General features: G+C 40.8%; 1 pseudogene; it reads left to right on the top strand.

The window, feature by feature from the left end:
• Positions 1-1813: 1813 nt before the first annotated feature.
• Positions 1814-5534, top strand: LOC123820727 (annotated as a pseudogene).
• Positions 5535-6844: the final 1310 nt, after the last annotated feature.

Here is a 6844-nt window from a genome sequence, read left to right as displayed (position 1 = left end):
AGTCATATTTTTTGGTGTGTTTGTTTAATTGATTATTTATTTTTGCAACAAGCAGAGAGACTCCAAGATTGTCTTGTTCTTTGAGGAGGAAACACTTTGTGAAAATATCTGATCGTGTTTCCTTTGCTTTAATTGATATCTTTAGGGAGGACAGGCCCTACCAGAAAAAGTACAAAGTTCAGAACATTTAGATCTTTCCCTATACTGGTCAGCCATATTTAAAGAATTTGATTATTATGTCTTTAAAGAGAAAATACAGAAACAAACCTTTAGGAAAATAGGCTCGGCCAACTCCAAGAAGAAAAAAAAAGCTTATTCTTGAAGGGAATAGTTAGAAATTCATCTGACTTTTCCTAGGGATGTACCTTTTGCAGTTTACTAGGAAAGGTGATTAAGATAAAGCAAAACAAGCTGGGGTATCCTGCATCATCTGAGCATGCTTCGGCTGTAACCTGGTGCCATGAGGGGGCAGTTACACAAGGAGTTCCATGATGTGACACCATAAGCTGACAATGCTGAGAGATCACAAGCAGGAGAGAACACAGCAGGGCAGAATGCAGCCCTTAACCAAAAGGGAGGGGTTAGGGGCTACAGCAGCCAGTGCAATTAACTAGTGAAACAGGCAGTGGTAACATCTTGCAGTGATATTTGGGTGGAAGCAAAGGCTACCATAAAAATCAATAAATAAAAATATGGTGTTCAATGACTACTTAATGTCCAGGCTGGTTTGAAATTTTAAATCAGAAGCTATAAACTCCAACAGATGTCAGTATTGGCAGTCATATCACCTAAATAAGTGTCAGGAGCCCTGGAGAGGCTATGAGGAACTGGAGACTCTCTCATCTATTGAAAGTAGACAGGCACTACCCATGACCATTGATTGTTGCCACGTGAGAACAATGGTTTACTGTTGCCAAACCTTCAAATTTTTTTAAAAGCTGGAATTCAAATTGTATGTTCAGGCTCCCAGTTTTAACTTTGACTGAGTTTTTTTGAAATGTCAGTGAAAGGCAAACAAAACACATCTGTGAGCCAACAGTTCATGACCTCTGCATTAATGGTTCCCCTTCTTCTCAAATCCAGTATCACCAATGATCTATAAAAATTCCTATCCCCAGATTATCTTTTTTTGTCTTGCTTTTTAGATGAAAAACTCTCTGCCAAACTTTTGACTCAGCTCTCCTAAGATTTGTCTTTCAAATGCTCTTTCTTGGCTTGATCCACTGCAGTCTTTGGATGAGTGATGCTCCATTTTTGTGCTTGACTTTGGCATCTAGAGAATACACCCCATTTTGAGTCTGAGATTTCTACTACTGCTTATATGAATGGAGATTATTAGCTAGTGCATGCAGGTGTGTGTGGAGGGTGCAGAGAGAGAGAGAGAGGGATTAGTAATAGGAATGCTGAATTGAGAGAAAGAGATTTGTTCCAACCCACAGGTTGGGATTTCAATAGCATGGAACATTGTGATCTAGAACTTGACAGATCAAGACTAATTCCTTAGCTGTACTGGTTAAAAATTACTGGCAGTGGTTCTCAACCCTGGCTGCACACTGCAATTACTTAGGAAGACTTTACAACATACAAATAATTGGGCACCACCTCAGAGATTCTGATGCAATTTGTCTAGATTATATTATTTGGCATCAGTACTTTTTAAAAGTTTTCTAGGGCCCTTAATGTCCAGCAGGGTTACCACTGAGTGAGGAAAAGGCTCAGAACATAATAGTTAAGAAGGTGGACATTAAACTCAACTTTAAAGTGAGCTTCAGTTCTGACTTTATCACCCAATAGCTATGTAAACCCAGCCAACATGCTTAGGATGTCTAAGGCTCATTCAGTCACGTAAAACCTGGAAACAAATGCCTTGTTCATAAGACTGTGTAAATGAGACAATTTTGTGAAGTGCTTGGCAAGTACAAAATAAATAATGGCTATTATTATTGTCAGCAGGTGTGAAGGAGAATTTTGTGACCATTCATTATTTAACAGTATTTTAAATCTTATTACTTAAAAACAACATATTAAGCAACCTTATTAAAATTGTACTGAAAATTATATAGGATGTGTACTCATTCAACATATTGTTTCCACAATCATTTTGATAATCACAGAATGATTGCAGTTGAAAAAGTCACTTAAGCATTGTGACATGCAGACACACCTGGGCAGAACAGGTCCTTCTCCCTGTAATGATATGCAGGAAGATAGTACAAAAAAATACAGTTGGCTATTATGTATATGATAAGATATTGAAGCATCTTAGCAATCTAGCAAATTCAAATTAAAATAGCAGTGGAAAATGACTTTGTGTTCTATCAGAGTGGCAAAGACTTTTTTTTAAGCAACAGCATGAAAAAATCTGGAATTTTATGCATTGATGGTAAGATAGAAAGTTGGTGTGCAATTCTTAGGAAAAAATTTGGTAATGTGTACCAAAAGCCTTGAAAATATTGATATCCTTTGGTTCAACAATTTCACTTTTAGGAATTAATCCTAAAGGAAAATCATTAGAGACACATCAAGTATTACATACAATCATCTTTACTGCATGTTATTTATAACAAAAAAGTTGAAAAATAACTTATGTGGCTAATTAGAATATAAATAATAACACAGTCATATATTGAAATGCTACACTACTGTTGAAAAATTATGCTTTAAAAGATTACTAACGTAGGAAAATGCTCACCAAAAACTATAAAAGTAAGAAATATACATCACTTAGGGCACCTGCACAGGATTTTTTGAGAATGAGTACCTCTTTGGACATTAAGATTAAAAGTGTGAACAAGACAACAACAAATTTAAAAAACAAAAAACAACCAGAACTGACAGAAAATCGAGCTGTATGGAAGTCCAACAATGAATGAGTTAAAAAAGAAGCATTCATCCAGACTGGTAGGAGGGGCAGAGATGGATAGCTGGGCAGAGAGGACTTGGGGCAAGGTGGCGGCTGGAGGACTGGAAAGACTACAGCTGGCCATCAGAGCAGCAGCTGGTGGACCAGGAAGGCGGTGGCTGGTGGAGCTGGAGAGCTCACATTTGTGAGCAGGTTAACCAGGAGGATCAACTGGGGAGCAAGACAGACCGAGCAACCCAGGGCTCCAGTGCAGGGAAATAAAGCGTCAAACTTCTAATTGAAAACACCTGTGGGGGTTGAGGCAGCAGCAGGAGAAACTCCCAGCCCCACAGGGTCCTAGAATGTACACAGGCTCACCCACAGGGGAATCAGCACCAGAAGGGCCCAATTTGATTATGGGTAGAGGGAGACGTGACTGAAAACCAGCAGAGAGAGGAGCAAGTGCCATTGTTCCCTCTCAGACTCCTTCCCCACAGACAACAATACAACACATGACCAGTGACGTGGGTTGCCCTGCCAAACACTTAAGTCTCCACCCCTCACTACGTAACAGGCATGAGCAGACAAAAAAATGGCTCAAATGAAAGAACAGATCAAAGCTCCAGAAAAGTTACAACCAAGCAGTGAAGAGATAGCCAACCTATCAGATGCACAGTTAAAACACTGGTAATCAGGATGCTCACAGAATTGGTTGATTCTGGCCACAAATTAGATGGAAAAATGAAAGATACGCTAAGTGAAATTAAGAAAATGTACAAGGAACCAACAGTGACAGGAAGGAAACTGGGACTCCAATCAATGGTGTGGACCAGAAGGAAGAAACATTCAGCTAGAAAAGAATGAAGAAACAATAATTAAAAAAAATGAGGAGAGGCTTAGGAACCTCCAGGACATCTTTAAACATTCCAATATCCAAATGATAGGGGTACCAAAAGGAGGAAAGGAACAGCAACAAGTGGAAAAGTTATTTGAACAAATAATAAAGGAGAACTTCCCCATTCTGGCAAAGGAAATAGACTTCCAGGAAGTCCAGGAAGCTCAGAGAGTCCCAAAGAAGTTGGACTCAGGGAGGAACACACCAAGGCACATCATAATTACACTGCCCAAGGTAAAAATGAAAGAGAGAATCCTAGAAGCAGCAAGAGATAAGGAGACAGTTACCTACAAAGGAGTTCCCATCAGATCGTCAGCTGATTTCTCAAAAGAGACCTTACAGGCAAGAAGGGGCTGGAAAAAAGTATTCCAAGTCATGAAAGGCAAGGACCTACATCCAAGATTTCTCTGTCCAGCAAAGCTTCCATTTAGAATGGAAGGGCAGATAAAGTGCTTCTCAGACACGGTCAAGTTAAAGGAGTTCATCATCACCAAGCCTTTATTATATGAAATGTTAAAGGGATATATCTAAGAAAAAGAAGATAAAAAATATGAACAGTAAGATGACAGCAAGCTCACAATTATTAACAACCACACCTAAAACAAAAGCAAACTAAGCAAACACCTAGAACAGGAACAGAATCACAGAAATGGAGATCACATGGAAGGTTAGCAACAGGAGAGTGGGAGGAGGAGAGAGGGGGAAAAGGTACAGAGAATAAGTAGCACAAATGGTAAGTAGAAAATAGACAGGGGGAGGGTAAGAATAGTATGGGAAATGTAGAAGCCAAAGAACTTATATGCATGACCCAGGGACATGAACTAAAGGAAAGGAATGTGGATGGGAGGGGGTGTGCAGAGCAGAACGGAATAAAGGGGGGGAAACTAGGACAACTGTAATAGCATAATCAATTAAATATATATTTTTTAAAAAAGTGTGAACAAGGTTTATCATGCCAGGGAAATGCTCTTTGGTGTGGTGGTCATATCTGGGAAGGATTCTGTCCAGCAGCAGACTGTCTCTTTGACAGCAGAAAAAAGGGGAAATCTCCAGCTCAGTGCCAAGTGTGTGGGTGTGTTCTAAGCTTTCCATAATTTGGTTAAACCTATCCAGATTATCAACAGCACCATCAAAATGGTGAAACCGGGAGAGTTTCCCAGTGGTAAACTGAAATTCCTTTTGAATATTCTCTGCATGCGAAGGATAAGAGAGTTCTGTATCAGACTTATCACAGCATGTGTGTCAACATTCAGCATACTCTGTGCTGTCGCTTGAAGCAGACTCTACTGAGTCTTCTTTGTCAAGGACTTGACAAACACCTGTGAATCCATCCTTCAGTCTGTCCCTCAGAGCAAAAACTGACACCAAATCCCTGTGGGCTTTACTATCACATTTGAAACCTTACAAAAGTCTATGAGAGTGCCTTGCTCCCCAAATTTCTCATTAAAGACATCTCAACTGAACCATGTTATCATATAGCCTCTACAGGAGAGCTGATGGTTGAGAGCTTGGAGGCCGCTCTCCAAAGCAGAGAGCTGCAGCCAGTCTGCATGGAGACCTGTGGGTTCACAGATGGATAAGCCCACAATGCCACAATGATTCACACTATTCAGATCATCAGTGGGGATGTCTGTTGGAACATCCCACTCTGCACATACATAGTCTTCCTCAGGCTGTTCACCTGCCCTACACTGGAGACCACCAATTCAAATTGGAATTTGAGGTTAATATCTTGTGCTTCTTCATGGTGATCATCCTTTCCCGGAGAACTTCCTGCTGAAGCTCAGCAGTATATAGCCCAGGAGGAGGGCGCCTGAACATGAGAGAGACCAGGTGGAGATGCAGGTGGTACCCCACCTTCATGGGAGCCAGAGCCAGCACCACAGACTTGATTTCTTGGTGGTTCTGTGTCAGAAATGGACCCAAACCCTCAGATTACAATCAGCTTCTTCCTCATTTCCTTCTCCCAGCCAGCACCTCTAGGGGGCCTGGGTGAAAAAGTGAAGGGATTAAGCAAAAAACAAACAAAACAGAAAAAAACCTCATAGACAACAGTTTCGTGATTACCAGAGGGAAAGCGGTGTGGGGGGAAGTAGAAGAAGGTAAAGGGGGGATGAACGGTGATGGAAGGAGACTTGGGGTGGTGAGCACACAATACAATATACAGAGGATGTGCTGTAGAAGTATATGTCTGAAACCTACATAATTTCATTAACCAGTCTCACCCAAATAAATTGAATAAAAAATTTCATAAAGATTTCTCATTGTTATGGCAAGATCATTTCCCAGAAAGCAAAATTTCCTGTGATTCCTGACTTGCCTGCTCTTTTTTTTTTAGGGGCAGAAGACCATTGTAACAAATAGCACTTTGAGTTTTGCTGAAAGCGAGGTCCCGGGAAAAAAAGGGAGTCCTCCCTGCCCAGCTAACAGATGTGGCCAGGACTCACAACACCAGAACAGCTGTAGGACTGTGACAGGCATGCTTGCTTATGACGTTTACAGCCAAGGAGCACTGGAAAGTGGCCTCTACTGTTCCAAGTGGGGAAAAAATGTGAAGCATTTTTTTCCATTCTGTTTCATAGGGTTTTTTACATTTTAAAATCTTCTAGAAAACTGGAAAAAATATTTCTTGCTCTTATAAGAGGTGAGGAAAGAATATGAATCGTGAATCTAAAACAGTATATTATTTTGGAAATGCCATTTAGGCACGCACACATTTTGATTATCAGAGCTCCAGTGGAAATGGGGCCTGGCTCCAGTTCTCTGCTGTGTTGTGAATTCAGAGTAAAGGTGGAGAGGTAAATCATAAATAAACATTTAAAAAAGCCAAAACATCAGGCACAAATTTGTTGAGTCCCTGTCCCAAGTCCCAAGTGCTGGTAACTGGTGGGGAAGTGGAGCCCTGATATCAATTCTGCCTTCCTCCTTGAGGTCTCATAAGTCCTGACTGGAAGTCTGAGTCTGACTCACCCTTTAAAAACTTAGAGGCTGAGACTACCCCCACAGCTAGCAGTGTTTGGGGCTGTAGCAGATAACCCGTGTTCACACATCATCTCTCATTCCTTTTTCTTGTTCAGAAACAGGATTGTATTGCTATGTACCCATGC

This window comes from Phyllostomus hastatus, unplaced genomic scaffold (genome assembly GCF_019186645.2).
Source record: "Phyllostomus hastatus isolate PE091 unplaced genomic scaffold, TTU_PhHast_1.1 phas_contig_37, whole genome shotgun sequence".
NCBI classification, from domain to species: Eukaryota; Metazoa; Chordata; class Mammalia; order Chiroptera; family Phyllostomidae; genus Phyllostomus; species Phyllostomus hastatus.
The sequence above is the reverse complement of the archived record's forward strand: the minus strand, read 5'-3'. Positions and strand labels throughout refer to the sequence as shown.